The 23949-nt window shown below is 43.0% G+C and overlaps 1 protein-coding gene across 5 annotated transcripts in view; it reads right to left on the bottom strand.

Moving 5' to 3' along the window:
* The window catches only part of myo9aa (myosin IXAa), a 163653-nt gene extending 140731 nt beyond the window's left edge, over positions 1 to 22922 (bottom strand). For all 5 annotated transcript variants that reach the window (XM_050042063.1, XM_050042094.1, XM_050042087.1 and 2 more), the window contains exon 1: positions 22570 to 22922. The gene's annotated coding sequence lies outside the window, so the exon portion shown is untranslated. The remainder of the gene's footprint in view (positions 1 to 22569) is intronic.
* Positions 22923 to 23949: the final 1027 nt, after the last annotated feature.

The following is a 23949-nucleotide window of genomic DNA, read 5'->3' as shown; positions in this document are numbered from 1 at the left end:
CAACATAACCTGGAGAACCAGCACAAAGTTAAAGCTTCCAGATGATTGTGGAGTTTTACTCTGCGGCTCTGACTGCAGTTGGAGACCTCACTTACAGTTTCTCTGACATTTCTGTTTCACACCATTTCCTCTGGTGAAGTGTACAAACACTTACTGGAAAATACCAATAAGGCTGCTTCAAAGTGAACGCTTGACAGAGATTAATTTTTTTCTTGACTGTGTGGTTAAATTGACTGTAACATGAGGATATGGCACAGCAGCCACTGTAACTTCTCCCTGTATTTAACTCACTGGTGAATGACCATGTTTGACGCTAATTTGGGTCAATGGAAAACGAGGCGTGCAGGATGCCAACGCTGTAGTCAGCGTCTTTACCATTTCGGTTTTTGGGGTTTTGTTGAAATTGCAGTTAATACATGCAAATGCTTCCTCCAAGCTCAGACGTGTGGACTGTCGTCACTGCTCCAAAATCTGGACTGTATTTTGCAGCACCAGTAGATTTGCTAACATAGGAAATACTTTCTCAGGGCAGCTTATTGGTGCTTACGGTGTCTGAGAGAAGCTCTACTTCTTCAGATGATTTATTTTAAGTGATGCTGACAACTGATCTGCAATTCTTCTTTTATTTGTTTTTGTATCCGATGCATGTGGATCTTTTAAATTGAGGCACCTGGGACAAATAATATAATAAAAACTGCTTCTTAAGACAAGCCTTAAACAATTAAGAGTTGTATTACCTGACAATAAATGCAATTATAAAGCTTTAATATCTAGTTCATCTAGATTTACCACTCTGATGATCCACTGGAAAGGAATGAGTCATTACAAACTGAAGGGAGTGGATGTGAACAGTATCATTCCCAAAATTAACTTGTCAATTAAAGCCCAGGATGAGGGCGTGTTTTGGTTTTGTTTTATTTTCTTCTCATGCACTTACAGCCTGACATACATGTTACTACCTCGGTGTTGTGCACGCACTCACACGGCTCTCAAGTCTCTCTGTAACTACTAATGAGAAGGAAGTGGCGGCCGGGGTGTGGAACACGAGCTCTGACAGAAATATTCACAGAGACAGCGAAGAGTGAGAAAAGAGACAGACACTGGTAGACAGACAGAGACACTGGACTGAGATACAGAGACAGAAACGGACAGAGAGAAGAGGACGTTGGTTTCCTGAAATCTGAGCCCTGGGAAAGTGAGAGTGAGAAAATACTAAAAGCCGACCTGGCTTCAGCCTGGCGAGACATCACTCATTATTGATACAATTTGTGCCCTCAGTACTCAGAGTTTAGGAGCAGGAGTGTGCAGGAAACACAGTAGATGCTAACCTGATGTCTCCCTCCATTCCTATCACAATGTAGTTGAAAATCAAATTTCAGAAAACAACACACATCCAACACACATTTCATTATCTGTATTAATGTAATGTCAAACCACATAATTAAGAACAGGGTTGTCTTTCCTTGATTTGGGTTACAGCGCTAACTTTTAAAGCACCATACCTGTGATTCTGTATGCTAGAGCCCATTTACTCAACATTTTGATAATCTGTTGATTGTATATTTTTTATTAAATAAAAAAGGTTTGATATTTGCCACTTCAGCTTTCATATCTTATTGTAAAATTAAGTAACTTTGGGGTTTTGGAGTACTGGTTGGACATAAAGGAATTTGAAGATGCCAGCTTGGGCTTGTGATGGGGGGGCTAAATGGTTGATTGATTGTCAACACAATTGAGTAATTGAACAATAATGAGAATTATAATTGGCTGTAACCTTTAATAACATGTACTTTATATCGCAGTTAACCATTTTGCGTGCTGCTAGGTTTTAGATCATTGGATGTAGTTTCCCAACCATATCGAATTAAGTCCGTTTTAATAGCCAATATCACGGCAGTAGCAGGGCAGCTTGGTAATCAGAAGGTCGCTGGCTCAAGTCCCCATCCAGACCAAATATGGAGTGTGGACTGGTAGCTAGAGAGGTGCCAGTTCACCTCCTGAGCACTGCCATGGTGCCCTTAAGCAAGGCACCGAACCTCCAACTGCTCGAGGTGCCTGTCCTTTCGCAGCCCCCTCACTCTGACTTCTCTCCATTTAATGCATGTGAAGTTCCTGTTTGTGCATGTGTGTGTATTTCGGGCCTGGGTGTATAAGAGAACACAGTGAAAAAACTGAATTTCCCCCCTGGGATTCATAAAGCATTTCTTCCTCTTCCTCAAATCACAAATTTGGGGCTTTACAGTCTGTGCAGCATATAAAACCCTCTGTCTTTAGACCAGAGGCCAGCAACTTTTAATATAAAAAAAAACAACATTTTTAGCCCCCCCAAAAAAAGATTCTGGAGCTGCAAACATATTTAAGCCTTATAACGTATGTAACACTGCCTTTGAAGTCCAGATGAGCCTATCATGATCACTAATAGGGCTATACTAAATGAGCGTCCATCGATATGTTTGCAAACAAAAGTGTTCTCACACTCGTAAATTCCCTATTTTCTTCCATGACAGAGATGAGAGGGAAATAAAATTATTCTTGATTTGGGGTGAACTGTCCCTTTAAGGTTATGGCGGCATTTTAGTCATAGTGAAGTCTCACATGTGACAGAATAATGATGTGGATCGCTCCAAAGCTCCAAAAACAAACAAACTGCTGCTCATAAGAATGAAGCAGGAAATCAAGAAAAGGGGAAATGTTTCAGTTTGATTCATGAATATCAATCAATAGACACAACATGCTCCCCTCCGTTCTGCTGGTATTTGAAGTTACAGGAAACATGTAACCGAGACACCTGAGTCAGTGAGGCCGGAGCCAGGCTGGAACAAGTCCATGCTGGAATCACTGTCCACACCGTAATTAAAAATGACTGAAGGCCTCTTAGGCCCGCCTGTGCACACAGCAGAGGATAACTGTGGCTGGTCACTCTGAATGAAGCGCCGGGCCATTCGCTAACTCCCTCCACATTCCACCGGCCGAACACCAACAAGTGACACGAAAAATACGACACTGGAGGAAGTGCTGTGTGTGTTTGTGCTAAATTAAAAGCCCAACTTTGCCGTGCAGGACCTATTATTGTTGTTGCCTGAGGTGGAGTGGAGAGAGTGGAGGGAGAAAGCAGAGGAAGGAAATTAATACAGAGTCCAGCAGGAGCTCCAAGGACAACACCGTTCAAAAAAAAAAAAAAGAATACACTGCACGCTACTGTTTGCTCTGATATCTACAGTCTCTGCAACTTCTGCACCTAAAGTGTGTCCTTTTTCCTGACTCAGTATTTTAACATTACAAGCCTTTGCGGAAAAAGAATACAAATGTTAATCCAAACAGTTTGAGTCAGAGCGTCAATGTTACTTCAGCAATAACAAAGTGCAAGGTTAAGTCAAGAGCTCGTAAATGACCGCTGGATTAATGGACCCTCATGAAAAAATGTAAGAGGCTGGAAAAAAGCGCACACACAAGTTAAAATGTGCTTCTCTTGGTGATGACTATAATGAACGTTAAACTGAGCTGTGTTACAGGCTGCTGTGAGGAAGTGCTGTTAAAAATGCAACTGGGGGGCTTCTATGAAAAGAGCAGCAGAAACAGTGGGAGTAAACAGCACCACTCCTCTGTTGTCGCCATGGAGAGTTCCACTTCCTGTGTCCACTCCCAGGACAATGACAGCAGCTTTGGGTGAGACAGGAAGTGTAGCTCATAACATAACAACACCATCACGGCGTTGCTGATGCGTTTCATTACCTATGGAAGATGCTTCTGACGTCAGATTCATCTGTGATGTCTGTTTTTAGGAAGGTACGAGCAAAATTTGTAGCCTGATTTATAAACTCTCCTATACACTCTTCTCATTTGGACAAAATTGGCATTCAAGACTTCTCATTCAGCCAAAACAATGGAGTCGAACGAACCACAATTGAAACACAGCTGACTGCGGCGCCACATACAAATTTGTATATGTTTCATTGCAGCACACTCGCTTCTGAACATAAACATCAAGGAACCAAAACCCAAAAAACAAAACAATACGGGCTGTGGTGAAAGAGGCACAGAGCTAGTTTTACACCATGAAGTGCAGGGAGAAAAAAAGCGTCAAAGGAGGGGGTTTTACACAATGCAACACAACCAGACTCGTGACATTTTAGACAATCGCAGACGGTCACACAGTGGGGACCGGTGTGACAAGGGTGCAGGCTCCAAAGTGTGCACAACACCCTGTTTTTAACACTTGTGTTCTTTGTTGGAGTGAATTGCTGTAATTAGTACACAAACTCTACGAACAACATCCAGGGTCGACTGTTCTGCATGTTGGACAACTTTTTAGGGCAGCAGTTCTTCCTGCTTCTAAAGTCCAGACGCAGCAGATGACTCGGCCACGTCAGCTGATCCTGAAACACCTGCTTCTAAACCTGTTGCCTGTCTCCAGCTCTGTGTCTCCGCTGCTGGGATCTTTCCAACACTTCTGTCTGTGGTAACTCTGCTGCTTCCACTTCAGTCTGCCTTCACTCTGGCTTTAATGCACATGTGTAACTAACTAACTAGACTAACTTTTCTTGCTGGGCTAAATCCAGTCATGAGAGCGTTCTTGTTTTAAAGGGATAGTTCCATTTTTTTTAAGTGAGGCTGTTTAAGGTATTTATCCATAGACAGTATAATGCATACAGCAGATGTCAGTCAGCGCATCCCCAGTTTAAAGAAGCAGGCTGGAGTTCAACACTGAAGCTAAGCGATGTACTGCATGTACAGAGGTCAGCAACAGACACATATTAGCCACCTAAAAAAGCCCCACCTACAAAAATCAGTATCAGTTTAACTGTACGCTATATTGAGAGTATTTTCACCTCTTTACCTTTCCATCAGACAGCCCACTGCAATGAGAAAGCTGTTAGCGGCTCCAGTTCACCAGCTATGTGAAAGCCACCAGACTCCATTGACAAAAACTGTAATTTAAGCTTGATGAACACAGGAGCTGCTGCTTTGATCACCTAGTTAGTTTGTGTTATTGTGTGACTTTGGTGAATCCAAATTAACCACTTTAAACGCCGAAGTCACACAAAAGCACAAACAAAATAACTGAGCGAAGCAGAGGTAGACCAGCAGCTCTCTGTTCAGCAATGTTAAATCATTGTTTTTCTCAGTGGAGTCTGGCTTTGAAGAGAGCGATGAAATGGCTTAATTTTCCCCTTGGAAATCACGATCTGACGTTTCCATCATCTTAGAAATATTTAAAAAATACACGCCTTCATCTCTTCATGTCTGGATCACTGCAACAGTCTCTTATCGTGCCTGAATCCAAATTCTACTCATCGACTTGCCAATGTACAGAATTCAGCTGCCAGGCTTTTAACCAGAACCAAGAGACGTGATGACATCACTCCAGTTTCAGCCTTGTTCCACTGGCTCCCAGAATGTTCTAGAATAGATTTTAAGATTTTACTGATTACTTTAAAGGCTCTTCATCGTCTCTCTCCCAGCTTTATCTCCGACCTCTTAGTGCTGTACATGCCAGGACATACTTTGAGGTCCTCAGACAGAGGTCTTTTGTCTGTTCCAGAGGCCCGGCTGAAAACTAAAGGGGACAGAGTGTTTGCTGTCAGGGCCCCGAGGCTCTGCAACAGTCCCTCCGAGGAAATCAGGTCGGCCAAGTCAGTGATCTCTTTTAAGCCCCTTCTTAAAACACACTTTTATCTGAGAGCCTTTCCTGATTTTACCCGAGTTTTATGTTCATTTAAAGTGTCTTTTATTTCCTTAGTCAAGGTGAGACCTGTTTTTTAGATTGTTGCTGACCCCTCCACAGCAGTCGATTGCTTATCTTCCGTGTTGGACTCCAGCCTGCTTCTCAAAACTGGGGGCATGGCGACAGACATCTACTGTATGTAATATACTGTCTAAGTAAGCCATAAAACCCCACTTCAAAAATCTGAACTATCTCTTTAACAAAGTAAAGCATTGACATAAAGATATGTAAAACCTGCAGATGTGAGAGTGAGACAGAGAGCTTCAGTGTTAGTCAAAGCCATAAAACTAAAACAAGTGTGAGCTAACAGTTTAATGGTTCACTGTTATCAGCAGTCAGTGGTGTGGAGGGTTCTTCAAGTAACCGGCTTGTGACTGTAACAACGGGTCTGATTACATGATAAAACCACGACACAGTTACATGTAATAATTACAGAAATCAAACCATTTTCCAATTAAATCTTAAGCACTTAGTTTAAATGTATTTTACAGGTCATTGTGAGTCTCATTTTCTCAACATGCCTGTTTCTGTTTCACTGACAACCTTCCTGTACTCCTCTTTAGTCAGTACTAACACATGCTATTATAAATGTCTGAATTATAGTCTAATTAAGCTACTGTATGTGGAGACACATGTACTGTGTGAATGTTGAGCACTGGTGTAAACTGTTGAGTCTGAAACAAGGCCCTTGCTCTTGGCCTGACCTCGCATTTACATTTTATTGTTTTAGAGAGTGGAAAAATGTGTTTTTCCTTTCAGACTCCATCCCAGCTCTGGAAATATCAATATGACGCTGCACAGTCTATGTTTGGCCGGTGGAATAGGAAAAGTACACCACCCCGCAATAAAACAGGCCAGCAAATGGAAGGCACATCATCAACAGCTGTTGCTTTAAAGGGCATTAAGTGTTTAAGGTTTAATGGTTCTCTGGGAAATCAATCCAGAAACGTAGACGTTGACTTCAATTTTCTTAAAATATAACAAAGACGGTTATTGAATCAGTTTTTTTCCAGCATGTTTTTAGTGTTAAGAGTAGAAACATTCAAACAACCTTGGTGAATCTGAGCTGTGGAAGAACTTTGGAAACTTTATCAACAACCATAGCTGCAGCTAAAGAAAGGATCACACTTACATGCCCATTGAAACCATGTTAGATGTATGTAAAACACATGGGTGCATGTGCCCACTGGCATGAATATGAAAGGAAAGAAAACCTCATAAAAATGGTAAGAAAAAGTCATTGGGAAGTTGAGCCCAGCTGATATATTGGCCAACATTAGCTCACTGCAGACAAATCAGTATTGCTGTGTATGTCAGTGGATAAATGACATGAAATTTAAGAACAGAAATCCTTTGTTTAAGACGTGCTTTTAAAGTGTCACCATTCTACTGTTTGTCCACCAGGAAACAGTAAACAAGAACTGACCTTTTGCGACTGTCCATCTAGATGTTGGAGATAGCATGGAGCCCACACTGTAACTAACTGCACAAAATATTTTCATATTTTTGTAAAAATCAAACACTGATTCCAGAGAGAAGCAGACAGAGGGGTCTACAGTCTGTGTTTGAAGGATATATCCAGGATGTCAAACTGACTCAGCAGCAACAACAGGTTAAAAAGACAAAGATAGTTAGAAGCTAAAGCCGAACTATAGGCTACAGATCATAGTGTAAAAGTGAACCACCACATCACTGCTGATCGCCACACAAGACAATGAATATAAAGGGAAACTTCACTGATATTGAACCAGCTGTGTGGCATCACAGTGTGTGCAGATGAACGGGGTTTGGCTCTGTCAGCGCCAGTCCTAGGTCAGCACTGTATTTCGTATGCCGCTGACTTCAAGAGAGCAACAGCTAATGGGGAAACACCAACACTAACGCCAAGAATCACTTTGACCAATGGTGTAACTTCATCACTTACGTACTCAAGGACAAACTTTTGCATTTATAGGGCTCGCCTGCAGTCTGAGGTCTTGCCAAAAATCCAAAGCCATTCCATTTATTATCATGTATGATGAAGAAAAGCATCAAAATTCTGACATTTAAGAACCACAAAACCAGCAAATGTGCAGCTTTTCTGCTTAAGAAAATACTAAAATGATTGTGTGGTCTTTCTGACGATCAAGTAATTGATTAATTGCAGCTCTAATTTAAGGGATCCTTATCAAAAGAAAATTAATATCTGCTGATGTATAATTTCTTCTTTTTAAAACTTTCAAATATCAATCTTGGTATCAGCCTCAAACATCTTGCATCAGCAAATAAGGCTACGCTAAAAACTTCACTAAATACTGACGAAACTGGTAAACAGGCAGCGGTCGGCGAGGGGAGATGAAAGAAGAGGAGGGAGGAGAAGAGCAGGAAGACAGTGAGGGACGAGGAGGTATCATTGACCTGGATTATGCACACTCCATTTCCCCCTCAGAAAGAGAGTCTGTTGGGCCAAACAGATCCATTCAGCCGCCCCTGGCCTGGGGGAAGACAGCGCCGAGGAGCAGCCAGGACACCAGAAAGTTTCCTCCAGAAACATACGAACCAGCAGCGAGGCTGTGTGTATAACGTGTATGAAGTATGCGTACATACAGTGGGATGGGTAACAAGTTGGGAGCTCATCTGCAAACACAAACACTCAGAGTAAAGAAGGCCAAAAGGACTCATATTGTCTTTCATAGCTGAGTGGAGATGAGCAGTAATGACTGTAGCTGCTCACACAGCACAGTGCCAAGATGCCTCCAACCTCTCAGTGATGAACGCGCATGTCCTCTAATGTGCATCGAGAGATCAGCACTGTTTCTTATTTTAAATACCTGTGACGAGGTCAGGCGTACATACAGACAAAAGACATGGAGACATGAAAAGAGTTCCTTTTCAACCTCCGGGTTCGTTCATGGACTCATCATCTTCATGGTCAATTAGCTGCAGTGAATTTGATCAAATTAGCTTTTGTGAAGCGTTGCATAACGATACAGAGGGAAGAATTCTTCCTTGAGGGCATTCGACACCTACATCGAGAGCTATTTCAAAGACATCACTCTGAATCATGGCATACATGAGTGGGCACCAGTGATCAAAGGGGAATGTTATAATGCAAGATATCAGATTTTGGCAATGCAAAACTACCCTTATGGAGATGTTTGCAAATCAGTGTGTATTATGTTGCCAGCTGAGAGAAAATTACATAAACCCACCGAAACAAAATCAGACAGTCTTACATCCCTGTGTGATACTGTGCAGTCAGCTGTCTCCTCCTGTCTAAAGGCCTCTTTTAAATGTAAATCATGATAAACAGAATTTTAAAGGAACTGAAAGCAAAAGTTTTTACTGAAATGGGAACAAATAAAGATTACTTTCTGTATGAGCTTCTGTTTTCAGGTAAATTGTTTGCACGCAACAATACCTTGAAACTGAAAATACTGACTTCAACTTAATCGCCAGAAAAATATTTGTATTGTAAGTATTTGCAAACCACTGACACGTTACAACTGCACATTATTTTGCTGCGTATAAATTAAAACTACATTTCTCAACAATTCTGTGGTGAAGATGTGGTTAGGTTTAGGCACAAAATCATTTGGTTATGGCTAGGAAAAGACACCAGTGTTTGGTGGCACAAAAGCCACTGGGAAAGCAGGGATGTGCCAGTAGGGAACACACAGGTTAAGGGGCTCAAATGCTGTGATGTATCGGGTGAAAAACATCTCAGTTTGGTGACACAAACACAAATGGGAAATGCTGTGATGTGCTGCTAAAAAACCCAGGTTTGACGGGTCAAACACTGCTGGGAAACGATACAATGCATTGGGTGAAAAACACCAAGGTGCAGTGCCACAAATGCCGCTGGAAAATGTCACGGCATGGCGCTAAAACACCCCGGTTCACTGGAATACACCGGGGTTCAATGGCCTCCATATCACTAGGAAACACTGAGATGTGTCGGGTAATAAAACATCCTGGTTAAGTGGCTTAAATGTTGCTGGGAAATGTTGCAATGTAAAGTCCAAGTTCAATGGCTCAAACATCCTTGGGAAACGGCACAATGTGTGGGTGAAAAAACGTCCAGTTTCGGTGACAAACATCACTGGGACATGCTGTGACGTGCGGCTAAAAACATCCAGGTTCAATGGCTCAAACACTGCTGGAAAAACACTGCAATGCGTTGGGTGAAAAACACCCAGGAGTGATGCCACAAATGCTGCTGGAAAATGCCGCGACATACTGCTAAAGCACCCCGGTTCAGAGACAATCACTAGGGTTTATAATAATAAATAAATAATAAAGCTTTATTGCAGACACAGGTCCATATAACACAACATACAGTATAAATAGTATAAAAAAAGGACACTCAAACATCACTAGGAAACATTGCAATGTGTTGGTGAAAAAAACATCCAGGTTAAGTGGCTCAAATGCCGCTGGGAATCACTGGATGAGTCGGTGGACAAACCCAGATTCGGTGACACAAACATCACTGAGACATGCTGTGACGTGCTGCTAAAAATACCCAGGTTTGATGGCTCAAACACTGCTGGGAAACACTGCAATGCATTGAGTGAAAAACACCAAACTGCAGTGCCACAAATGCTGCTGGAAAATGCCACGCCGTACTGCTAAAGCAGTTCGGTTCAGTGAAAAACACTATGGTTTGATGGCTCAACCATCCCTGGGAAACACTGCAATGTGTCGGTGAAAAAAACCCAGGTTCAGAGCCGCAAACACCGGTGGAAAAGTTGCAAAGGGTCTCCAAAAAAACCAGCCAGTGTTGTTGTTGGCTGGCGTCCCACCTAGGTGATGCGTCATCCACAATCCCTTTCACCAGCAAAGACAGAAGTCAGCTAATACATTATGTCACTTTAGAAATGTTGATATGATACATATGAAAGTCTTTTGTTCAATTTGTTTGCGTTTTTTCTGTCCATTAAATCCCTTGGTGATGCAATGAGAGAATAAAAGTAACACTAAGTGAATGTTCAGTTCAAATCAGCACAAACAATGTGCGTCTCTGCCAGCTGATAGTAATGACATGTCATCATGTCTAACTCGGGGTCTGAATGTTGAGCATAATTTTAAGCACATCTGTTTAGTGTATTAGGAAAAAAACATGACCTGTAATTACAGGGCCGCGCTACAGTGGCTCTCGCTGAGGATGGGGGCCGACTGCTGTCTTTCTGCCTTCAGCAGACCGCAGGCTTTTTGAAATCTGAGCCTGGTGGTGCAGTCGGAGCCGCAGCCGACAGAGAGACAGTCAGAGCTGCAGCGTGATGATAACGCAAGTTTGGTTTTCAGGCTTCAAGGAGATGATGGAAGATCTTGGCCAGAGTCTCCGGAGAGGCTTCGCATAATGTTATGACCTCATGGTTTACTGCACACCCAGAGCTTGTGGAGAGATGATGTGGAGCTGCATTTTGTAAACTGTGGCCAAAGAAGAAATAAACTAAAGTTTCTAGGTCATAGGAAACTTCCATCCTCAGATACTCTTTCACTTTGTGTCATCAATCTGAGATCTGCATGTGTTATTCTGCGAAGAAACACTAGACTATACATCTCACCTATTTCTCACTGCAGCCTGAGACTTCCTTCATTTCCAAGAACGCCCTCTGACGACCCCAGACAACATGCATGATCTTGTTTCGTTTCGTCAGGTTTCATAAGTTTGTGCAGAAAGTGATGATAATAGCAATAGAAAATGAGGACCAAGAGTTTGTGGACAAGAAAGAACAAGCATTTGAGCCTTTTGAAGAAACAAACATTGATATCTCTTCATATTCTAATGTGGATTTCTTCCTCTGTGATTATAAAACACTGGTGCAAAATGATAACCTGAAGAACCACATAATTTGTTGCACAGATCCATCTGAGAAGCTGTCATTGGGAACTGTTGGGAAAAGGGCAGGCGCTTTCAAATAATACTTGGCTGTAGGTGACTGGAGGAGCCATCTGTCCATCACCATCTATCTCGGGCCTGTTGGGAGAAGAGCGAAAACATCTGTTCCATCCGGAAAAGCTTCAATGCCGTTCTCTACTCTTCTTTTAGTGAGAGATACACTCCAGTTCTGATATAAGTGAAGCTATTGCAGCATCCGCGCTAACCTCTTTAGAAGCCGCTACTGTCTTGTTTTGAAGGAACAGTTATCTCTTGATGTCGTCATCACACAGACCTAAACCATCCCCATAGCTGCCACTAGCTCTGCGCAGCACACCGATTGGTTCACAATGGAGCTGCAATAATTGGTCGAATAATTAGATGTCAATAAGATGATCTAAAGAAAATTAGTTGCCAAGTATTTGTTAATTGTTTCAATCACTTTCAAGCAAAAATGTCAAACATTTGCTGGTTCCAGCAATTGAGCAATGTGAGAATTTGTTGCTTTTCTTTGACATTTATGATAATAAATGAGGAGTCGTTGGACTTTGGACCGTTGGTTGGATTTTCATGTGATCTTGTGATTCTCATTTTATCTCATGTTATCAGGAGAATCCAGCTATCGTCCAAGGTAAGCAAAACGAAGAGTCTATGGGGCGCCCAGTAGTTCAGTGGTTAGAGCAGGCGTCCCATGTACAAAGGCAATGTCCTTGCCGCAGCAGCCATGGGTTCAGTTCCAGTCTGCAACCCTTTGCTGCATGTCATCCCCTTTCACACTAAAGTCTGTTCTGTCTAATAAAGGCAAATAGGAAAAAAAAAATCTTAAAAAAAACAAAGATGAGTCTAGAAAGAAGCCATAACTCTTAAATTCTCCCGGAAAACTGATGTACACCCTTGTTTTAGGTTGCTTAAAATGCTGGAAGAATCTCAACATGACACCACGCAGCACCAACATTTAACTAATTATCCGCAAGAATGAGGAAAAGCAAAACATCAAACAAAAACATGAACCCACAAATTCAAGGATAGATTCAGGGTGATTCATTCATGATTAATCCATTGTTTTTTGCATATTACTTGAGCAAAAATATTTAAAACTGTAATTTCCCATAGGCTGAGGTAACATTTTCAGATGTCTCTCTATGTACACGTAACAATCCAAACCCCAAAAATGAGGGGTGTAATGATCCATAGGTCTGGATAGATATATCAAAGTGAAAACATCCATCTCTATTGTCATCTTTAGGATGTGCTTTTATTTTGAAAGTCTGCGTCACTGTCAAACAATAGCAGGCAGATGGAAAGCAGCAAAGAGAAGGATGACAGCAGTGTGGAAATATTTTCGATTTCTGAGAAAAAAGGCACATGCCATTATGAGATAAAACACAACGTAATGTACCTGCCTGGACGGGCATCTCACTCCGATTACTTCTCACTACAGCAACATTAGCTGCTCTGTATCAACAATGTTGGGCTAAATTAATGTGCATGCAGGCTGAAATTCAACCGAGCTGTTCTGTAGGGAGACGCAGTGACTAAAACCAATGAAGAGTAAGAAAAATTAAATAACATATGTTGAGCTATGAGTAGAGTCTGCTAGCCGCTAGGCTAATTTATGCAATGTAAACGTGCTAAAGCTAATAATGTGTGGCTAGCAACAGCAACTCGTGTCTCTGAACCTTGACAGTTATTACTGAGCTGAATTTGACACTTTTGTTAAACACTGCTGTTGTTAATCCATGACTTATGGCTGTTGGGAGTAATTTACCTTCAGGGCTTAAAGCCAGATAGACCTGAAGTGTTAGGGAAATGATGATGGTTTGGAAAAGCAGGGAATCTCCATATTTTAAAAGCTAGAGGCTGCGAATGTTCTTGACTTTTTCCCCAGTTAGTGCAGTAAATGTTTTGTACATTTCTCTCAACACTCGACAGAATCTCATGATTTAAATAAACTGACAATATCCACTTTTAAATACACTTATTCCTCCAAAGAGACCACATACCCACGTAGAATCAGCATCGAGAACAAAACTACTAAGTCCACTCTCTCAGAACAATACTTCATTCTCCCAGCTGAGAAGGTCAAACAGTCCAACTCTCCATCTGAGCCCTTATTGAGAACATACCGGCTAAGCCTCTCCGTCACCAAAACGTAGCTCTCGAGGAGAAACTCATTACAGTTTGGGGCTCCTCTCATCGCTCACCTGCTCTGTAGTGCAGCTCAGCCAGCGTGACATGTAGAACAAAAATATTTGCTAAGTTGAGACAGCTTCACTATTAAGGGGGCTCTTTTCAGGCCGAGTGGAGGACTCGGACTTTATGGAGACAATAGGAACCCTCTAATCGTCTCCAGGGTGTCTGACCATAATCGTTCAGCCAGACCACTAAGTCACTGCAGTGAATGCCCGCCCTGAAATGCATCAGTGGGTAATCAGGATGAATGCAGGTGGGTGCCAAAGTGAAAGGACAGAGACATTAAACTGAACATTGTGGCACAACAGGACTCGGCAGAGTTCAGTGGAGGAACCATACATCATTCTGTCAGGGTAACTGTTATGACCTGATGTTTTAATGATCAAACAATGGTTCCTTTGAGACTGCCAGCTCCTGTTTGTTGAGACTGAAACTGAAATGACTTCCACTTTCCTGTGATACAGCCTTTAAAACCAGGAAGAGACAACCATCCATCCATCCATCCATCCATCCATCCATCCATCCATTTTCATCCGCTTATCCGGGGCCAGGTCGCAGGGGCAGCAGGCCAAGCAAAGCACCCCACACGTCCCTCTACCCTAACATCGCTTTCCAACTCCTCCTGGGGGACCCCAAGGTGTTCCCAGTCCAGATGAGATATGTAATCCCTCCAGCATGTTCTGGGTCTGCCCCAGGGCCTCCTACCAGGAGTGAATCTTTAATAAAACCAATATATTTTATTCCACAACACTTACAGGCCACAAATCCATTAACAGTTAGACGCAGGAGTAATCTCAAAGTAGCCTATATCATCCGCTCAGTTACTGCACTGATAAATACAGTATAGATTAGACAAGAGAAGCATTCCAGCTATTAGTGAGCACGTCTCGGGCTGCATTTGAAACCCGTCTTATCGCAGCCTGTTTGTTGTCAGTTAGCCACAACTATCTGCGCTCTTCCTCCCCTCTCGCCTCATTCTGACAGAGCACAGACTACAGACTACTGTAAACTGACAGAATTCCTCACAGATAAGAGCAGCAGGGTACTACACAGCTCGAGACTTTCTCCCTTCCTGGATGGAGGAGAATTTCTGATCTGCTGAGCACATTTTACTCAACAAAGGCAATGTTCTCGTTCAAAATTTCACTGCAATGGAAAAACAATTCCCCACAGTTTTTAAGCCAGTTCTTACTGCGCTCCTGATGTTGGTGAGGCACATCCCTTCCTTTAGCTCCACACCTCTCTTTTAAACAACAGCCTTACCTTTAATGAAAGTAAATGTACAAAAACAGTTTGAGACTGCTTCACATCAGATTTATTCCCTGTCCTTTAAAATAAAAATGATATTCATGCTTTTTGCCTTTTGTATAGGGCAACTCAAGTATGACAGGGTGATCAGTTGTTCAGTGGGTGGAGCAGGCCCCATGTACAGAAGCAATGTCCCTGCCGCAGCAGCTATGGGTTCCATTCCAGCCAATGGGCTTCTGCTGCAAGTGGTCGCCTCTCTCTCCCTCTTTCACGCTTCCTGTCGTGAAGGCAAAAAGCCCCAAGGCCAAGTAAAGCTCCCCAGCAACTCTTTCCAGCTCCTCCTGGGGGACCCCAAGGCGTTCCCAGGCCAGACAAGATATGTAATCCCTCCAGCGTGTTCTGGGTCTGCCCCGGGGCCTCCTACCAGTGGGACGTGCCCGGAACACCTCCAGCTGGAGGCGCCCAGGAGCATCCTGATCAGATGCCCGAGCCACCTCAACTGACCCCTTTCGACGCGAAGGAGCAGTGGCTCTACTCCGAGCTCCCTCCGGATGTCCAAGCTCCTCACCCTATCTCTAAGGCTGAGCCCAGCCACCCTACGGAGAAAACTAATTTCCACCACTTGTATCCGCGATCTCATTCTTTCGGTGTGATGGTGCCAACAGAACCACATCATCTGCAAAAAGTAGGGATGCAATTCTGAGGTCCCCAAACCGGACCACTTCCTCCCCCGGGCTGCGCCTTGAGATCCTGTCCATGAAGATCACAAACAGGATTGGTGACAAGAGACAACCTTGATTGAAGGGACAACTTTTGTATTATAGAAGGTTCTTCATTGATAACACAAGATTCCTCAGGGCAACTCCAAACTCCATCATCTTCCAAAGACCAGTATTTCCCTTTCTTTTAACTTCATGGAAAGGAAAATGCAGCAGAAGCTTTACAGTTGGTAAAGGACATTGACGACCTTTGCTTTATTGTTTATTTTAAAACCTTAAAACCTGACTAGCCTGTATCCCCGAAGTAAAAACCAACACATCACAGAATTTCCTTAAGGTTTTGAAATTATATTTAGCACTGAGTGGGTGTCACGAAACCTAAACACAATACAATGACACACTATGATGCTGTACACTCCAGGGGCCAGTGCTGCCATATTAAGATGTCAACGAGATAATCACACTTTTAGCTGATAGTTAAAAAGGTGTCACGGCAGCACTGCTCTGCAAATGGACAGTATTGTGTACCATTACACAACAGCACATGCCTGGGGATTAACCGTGGGCCCTGTCCTGTCTGTACCATAAGGCTGTGGGGGGCCACGAGCTATTGTCACAGCTGTGTCACAGCACACACACAAAAATTCTGCAAATCACAACTTTAGCTTCCACTGCTCCGCTGCCAAATCCCGGCAGTAATGGGGCCACTGGCAGCTGGAGGCCTCAGTCGTTTACCCTGATAATAATACCTGTAGCTCAGGACTATTAGGAGAACTTTTACTCTGCGGTGTTGCAAAACAAGACATTGGAGGACAAAATTTAATTTAAGGGCCACACAAACTGAGCTTCCAAACAGATCACTATTGTTTGTTGACTCCATTTCCCATTTAAAGGTTTTAATTAAAAGAACTAGTTAAGCTCATTTTCACATAAACAAAATTGCAAACAACACCACAATGCACTTTCTTCTCTCTGTCTCACTCCGGCTACTGTTAGCAGCAATGAGTTAATGAGGGGAAATGCAAAACGTGGGGAAGCTGAGCCTTTGAGGCCAAAGCCTCCCTCATATAATGGCCTACTAAAGAAAGGGGAGCTTTGTTCAGTGTGCAACACAAGCAGGTTCCTCTTTAATGACTTCATGTGCATGCCAATCACTTACGCCACACAATCCCATCATGAGGCCGCAACACTTTTCAGGACATCCCGATCATGTGAGCCGGCAGCACGTGACTCCTGTTCTGCCCCCAAAACACAAGCTGCGACTGGGTTCAGCAGGTAACACCTCAGGGGCTGATGGTGTGGGTCAGGCCTATTTTCAGATTGTGTGAGAGACTCTGTCCCTGCAGGAGCTCACAGGAGCTGCTGTGGATGTGAAGGAGTCACAGTGCAGGGCTGGTTTTTACTTCGATTATAAAAAGAACAAAACAGCCTTTCTGTCTGTATTCATGCTCATAAAGAACAAAGAAATGAATCTGGGGATACAGACCATGGTAACTGTTGTAACCTTCTTCCTGCGGTTGCAATTTTACAGAGACTGCAACTATTAAACAGTGGTAATGTATTACATGTAGGCCTATTTAATCTACTGCTGTGGAGGGGTCAGCAACAAAACATATTTAGAATATTTTCACTGCTCTACCTCAATGTCACACTGTAATTTCCAGGGGCAAAATGAAGCAGATATATTGTTCTTTTCAAAGCCAGACTCCATTGAGAAAACCAGTGATTTAACACTGCTGAAAACAGGAGCTGCTGGTCTATCGCTCCTTGGTCAGTTGTTTTGTTTGCGTTTTTGTGTGACTTCGGCATGTACAAAGATTAGTTCAGATTCACCAAAGTCACACAGTAACACAAACCGACTAACTGATAAAAGCAGCAGTAGACCAGCAGCTCCTGTGTTCAGCGGGCTAAAATTACTTTTTTTTGTCAATGGGGTCTGGCGGCTTTGACGAGAGTGCAGTTGGACCCCAATCCACAACAATACATTGCTTAGCTTCTGTGCCAGACTCCAGCCTACTTCTCCAAACTGGGGGTGTGCCGACTGACATCTACTCTGTGTAATACACATACTATGGGTTAGAACCCCATACAACCCCACTTTAAAGAATGCAAACTCTCCCTTTAAGCACAGTAACAATCACTAAGTATCTGGGTCACACTGAACATTAAGCAGGAAATGAACCAGATCTGCCCTCTTCAGTTCGAAATGTATTATAAAATCATGTGCTTACAAAGGTTTGTCAGTTAAAACAGTAAAAAATAACAGCAGAAAACCCCAACATGATGATAAATCCCCAAAATAATAACTTAAAGCTGATATGCTGATTATCTATAATAGAAACGCACTGCTGTGGTCACCCCAGCAGCGATAAGTCTCTTTACCTCACTCTATATTTGATAGCCGTACAAAAGGCCTACAGAATTATTCTATAAAGCCACAGACACGTTTCACTGTCATAAGAACATGAGGTTATATATAAAGACAGAGCTGTTCTGCTGCTGATGAATTTCTTATGACACCAGGGTTTAAAAACTGCAGTGATGGTTTGCTCTTATGCCTCAGCTGGTCTGCATCTGACGTGTGCTGCAGTGTATTTATGACACACTCAAACACAGAGGAAGTGTCTCCTTTTTTGGAGATGTACGACGACATGTAGCTGACACATGCTAAAGGATGGAACTTGAGTTCTGAAGCACAGAAAAAGTAAGATATTATACAGATGACTCTTACAAAATCTCAGTCCTGTTCGCACTGTGACAACCATCTTTACTGGTGACTGATTAAGAGGAAGTCCAGCCAGTGGCCTCAGTTTCAATGTGACATATGAATTTTTATGAACTTGAGCTGAACTCATGTAACAGTACGGCCACGCCCCAGGTTGTTACAGGAGACAGGACGTGATGTATAAGGTGACAAAGCCTTAAGGTATTTATTGTTTCCCAGAGAAGAACATTGACTTTAAAGGTCCAGTGTGTAGGATTTAGGGGGAGATGTTGGCAGAAATTGTATATAATATAATAGGTATGTTTCCTTTAGTGTATAATCACCTGAAAATGACAGTCACTGTGTTTTTGTCACCTTAAAATGAGCTGTTTATATCTTCATAAGGAGCGGGTCCTCTTCGATGGAGTCTTCCATGTTGCACCCCCATGTTTCTACAGTAGCCCAGAAAAGACAAACCAAACACTGGCTCTAGATAGGGCCACTGTGTTGGCCACCATAGTTCGCAGCCCCCCCTGTGTTGAGCCGAACAGCATTGGAAAAACACAGATTTTTAACTTGAAACTGCCTTATCCTGTTGGGGGTCACAGGCGGCTGGAGCCTATCCTGGGTGACATCAGGCGAGAGGCAGGGTACACCCTGGCCAGGTCACCAGACTATCACAGGGCTGACACATAGAGACAGACAACCATTCACACTCATTCACACCTACGGACAATTTAGAGTCACCAATTAACCTGCATGTCTTTGGACTGTGGGAGGAAGCTAGCCTGGAAATCCAGACCCAAATCTAGAAAGATTTAGGGTCTGGCTATGAGTAATGCAAATGGCCCAACTCGAGGGGCGGCACCAAGCATTCATTTGAAATTATCACTGCACGCAATTGGATAACACTACGACCAATCAGAACAATACACGGGGTGACGTATCCAGAGCACTACCAGCAGAGCTAACTGGTAGATTAGACTCTTGCCGTATCCGGTCGGCAGAACAGCAAAAACGTCCTTCTTGCAAAGGAAAGATTCGAGCGCTGTCTTCTGTTCCTCTTTTAGAGAAAAAGCCAAGTCTAACTCGTTCATTGTAGCGGCCAAAGCCGTTTCAAACAACTGGTGTTCATCCGTAGCCATCTTGCAATGTTTACTGACTGATTCCGGACTTCGTCGTCACAGCACTCTCGTCATCTGTTTAGCTCACCTCTGGCCCGCCTGTATCAGATACACCGATGTGATTGGTGCAGCTCAGCTCCAACAGCATGGGTAATGAGCATCATTACTGACTGCCAGAGTGACTCGCTGAGCAAATTCAAACTGTGCTCTCGCGAGAACTCTGGATTTCCAGGGTAGGAGGAAGCTGGAGTACCTGGAGAAAACCTGCGCTGACATGGGGAGAACATGCAAACTCTGCACAGAATCGATCCCCCACCCCAGGGTTTCCTGTCTCCAAAATGTCTGTAAGCATGGGTCAAAGTTTCTCCCATCAGGTCTGTTTTTATAGATCACAAGTTTTTCATGGGAAGCGGCGTACGCCTCTTTCAGGCCTCGTTTTGTGCGTACGCAATGTTGTGTGGTTCATGGTCCGTGTGTTATGGAGGGGAGGAAACCTCCACAGATGATTTGGCTCTTGGTAAAAACCTCCTGAACATCTAAATCTAAAGTTATCAGAGAAGAAAGGAGAGCACACATTAGCCAGTGCTAGGCTAGCGAGTCGTCACCAAAAAGCTGAACAGTGTTGAAGAAACACTGATTCGTAACATGACACTGCTTTATTCAGTGTTTTTACTGGTTTAAATCACTGGATCTGTTTGTTTTGGAGAGGAAGAGACCTCTGGGGATAATTCGGCCCATGGTAAAAACCTCCTGAACAGCAAACACTTAAGGAATCCTAACCAGGAGTTCACACTTGGCACATGGAAGAAGTTTTATCTGGTTGCAATCCCTCACTCCAAGATTACGTAGCTGTGACGATGAAAACTTTGTAAGAAGTGCTGCATCTTCCTGGCGAAAGTTTGTGTACTTTCAATCTTAGGAGGTTACACGCTTTCTACCAGGTATTTCCAAGTCGAACTAAAGAAGCAGATTGTTTTATTCCAGTGCTCCAAAATCTTCACATAGCCACAAAATCTCCCTACAGATTAGCTCCAAACTGAGCTCTCAACCTTGTGATCCACAGCTCCGCTCTCTCAGGTGGTGTCGGTGATATCGCCCGACACAGACGCAGCCCGACGTGCTACAAACTGAGGCCAGTCTTTTAGAAATAGCAGACAGAGGGGGCCTGTGGGGTGTCAGATGTCGACAGGGACCAGTTGCTGGAGTCTCTGCCTGCGCCGCCTCTCATGCTCACAGCAGCTGTGTCTTCTCAGACCTCACATTCCTGCAGGACAGACCCACTTTACTCTCATCACCTGTGCTGATCTGAGAGCGGCGCGGGCTCTCAGGGGGGAACCTCAGAGCTACTCGAATTAAAGTCAGTTTCTTGGACTTAGACACAGATATGAAAGGATACAGGGATCCAAAGCAACAATTATAAGTGGTTTTACTAAGTGAAAAGACAAGAACTTGGCTGAAGTAAGGCACCAATCCTGCTCTACATCCAAGGAAGTAGATTTTGTTTGAACTTTGGGGGGGTGCGTATAAAACAAGGGAGGTTGGAGGTCCTCCCCGAGGACATACTGAGCGCCAAACACTTCATTTCTTGCCTCTAGTGAGTGTTTTATGCACGACTTTGTGCCTTTCCTGCTCCAATTTAATGTGCAAATGTCTAATTTTGTCAAAATAAAAGTCCTCTAGTACTTTCATGTCATTATTGTAAGGAAAAAATGCACGTTCCAAACATTGAGAGGGACATGTCCTCTGCACCCCCCCCTGAATCTACGCTTCTGTCTAAATCTCAAAGGGGTACAATTATATAATTCCTCCACAGACACACTACAGTGTTGGAAGAAGATTAGGGGCACGCTGGCTGTTCATGGGTTACTGACCATGAATTGCTACGTCCCCGCTTCCAGTCCAGCTGAGGACCTTAGCTGCATGTTCCTCCCCTCATTTTCCTGTCACCACTCTCCTGACAACTCCATAATAAAAAGGCCTAAAACGCCAAAAAAGAATAATCAGCGAGTACGACATGGCACTGTTAGTATAAACTCACCACCGAGCAGCACAGACACACTGAACACAGCCTCTAAAGGAGTGACAAAACATCTTAAAGCAACGTTGAAGGGATCTTGCACAGAATGATAATCTGGTGCTGTGAGTTTGCAGCCTGAAGTCGACTCTCTGTCCCAAGACGAGCACCCATGATTCAGCAGCTTCCTCACCCCATCAGACCTCCCTGTACAATTACAGCAGCTTTGCAGTCTTTATTGCCTCGGCTGCATTATAAGCTGTACTTACTGACCTCCACTAAATAATACATGTAAACATTTACCCCACCCTGCTGCAGCCAACACACTCTAACTTCATCCTGTGATGAACATGAATGCAAAACACCAGATTTGGGTGCATTATCTTAAATAACTGGGTTTATGTAGAGCTATAGTTGCAATATGTGCTTGGATCTGTTCCCTGTATTTATGCTGTATCATCCTGTATGTGCACTGGGATGTTGTCTGCCTTGTTTGTTTTAATGCACGACAACCTGCACAGGGACTACAGATGAATTTTAGATTTTTAGCTGAATCATATTGGTGCAAACTGATGAGTAATCTTTCACAAATAAATCAATGAATTAATCAGAATGCATTGTTTCTGCAGGGTGTCACATGTCTTTATGGCTTTAGATGTAGGTCCAGCTCCCTGTGGACATGACTGAGCTGCAAACTTTTCACAAGCATATACCCCCCACACACACACACACCTCTGTTTGTCACTATCCATTCAACTAAAGCACCGACTGATCCCACACACACCTCAAACGCATGGAAACCATCTTGCAAATGAGTGCAGATTAAAAGCACAAGTTTCTTGATCCACTGGTTTCTTGCAGCCCCCACAGCCGCTCAGTGTTCCCCCAGTGGAGCAGCCCACCACACACACACACACACACACACACACACACACACACACACACACCAGTGTCCAACTACCAAACATCACACTCTTACCTCCAGACGTGAAGTCAGTTGTAAAGTGGGACTCAAGTTTTTCCGTGTGCTCTCAGGATGGCTTGCAGACAGAGCCACACACACACACGCACACACACACACTTGTGGCCACACAAAATGCCTAAGTCTCTATTTAATTCCCTGCATTCCCTCTGAATTAATTTGTTTTCCTCTCCTTGTGCCGCCGCTCGCCTCCGAAACAACTCCTCCACATTCAGGTCCGCGCCGGATACATGCGCATTTTGTTGTTATTGATCCGTGCCGGCTTCGCTGTTGTTGAGTATTTAAATAAAGCAGTCCTTCGCGGATCGGTGACGGTCTCTGAAAACTCCACTTTGCCTTGCTAATCAGTGCGGCCGCGGCGGGGACGCGCGGCTGTGCGCGGTCACGCTGCCTCCTGGGCGGGGAGAAGACAGAGAGGGAGGACGGAGCCAATGAGCCGAGCCCCCAGGACCAGGACCAGGGCTCAGGCTGCTGGGCTGGGTCTGACCTAGCGGCCGCTCTGGGTACTGCAACTTCCGCCTTCATCACTTTCATAATATTCTCATGCACATTAATTGGAAAATTAAAAGTGATTAATACAATTTATGACCGCTAAAAGACTCGGATGAAGATGAAATTATAAACTTTATGGTGAAAGAAGATATGGATTCCTTCTCATAAATACTTAATGAATAAATTCAAATTGAATTTCCTCTTGGGAATTAATAAAGTATAGAAAATTTAAAAAACTGAATTAAATTAAATGAATAAAGTGAAGGAGATGTCCCCTGCCAGTCACACAGAAATATAATTGTAGAATAAATTAATTAATTAATGAAAATTGAATTTCCCCTTGGGGATTATTTAAATATATAAACATTTAAAAAAATAATTTAATTAAATTAAAAGTCAAATTGAATGAATAAAGTGAAGGAGATGTTCTTCAAAAGTATTCACCAATAGTCATATATAAATATAGTTGTAGAATAAATTAATGAATTAATGAAAATTGAATTTCCCCTTGGGGATTATTTAAGCATATGAAAAAAAATCAAATTAAATAAAAAATTAAAATAAATTAATAAAGTGAAGGAGATGCTCTTCAAAAGTATTCAACAATATTCTCCTGCCAGTCACACAGAAATATGATTGTAGAATAAATGAATGAATGAATGAATGAATGAATGAAAACTGAATTTCCCCTTGGGGATTTGAAAAGTATATATTTTTTTCGGTAACATACATCTGGAGAAACAAAGATTATTTCACACAATTTTTCTCACAGTCAATAATCGAAAAAGGAATAGCCTGAAGCTACAGGCTTATTTTTGCCTATCCTATGTTAACCAAAGGATAACCCAGAATATCAACTAGGCCTATACCAAAGAAAGGAGATGA

This window comes from Epinephelus moara, chromosome 1 (assembly GCF_006386435.1).
Source record: "Epinephelus moara isolate mb chromosome 1, YSFRI_EMoa_1.0, whole genome shotgun sequence".
Taxonomy (NCBI): Eukaryota; Metazoa; Chordata; class Actinopteri; order Perciformes; family Serranidae; genus Epinephelus; species Epinephelus moara.
Note: the sequence above shows the minus strand (reverse complement) of the source record. Positions and strands in the feature narration are given on the sequence as shown.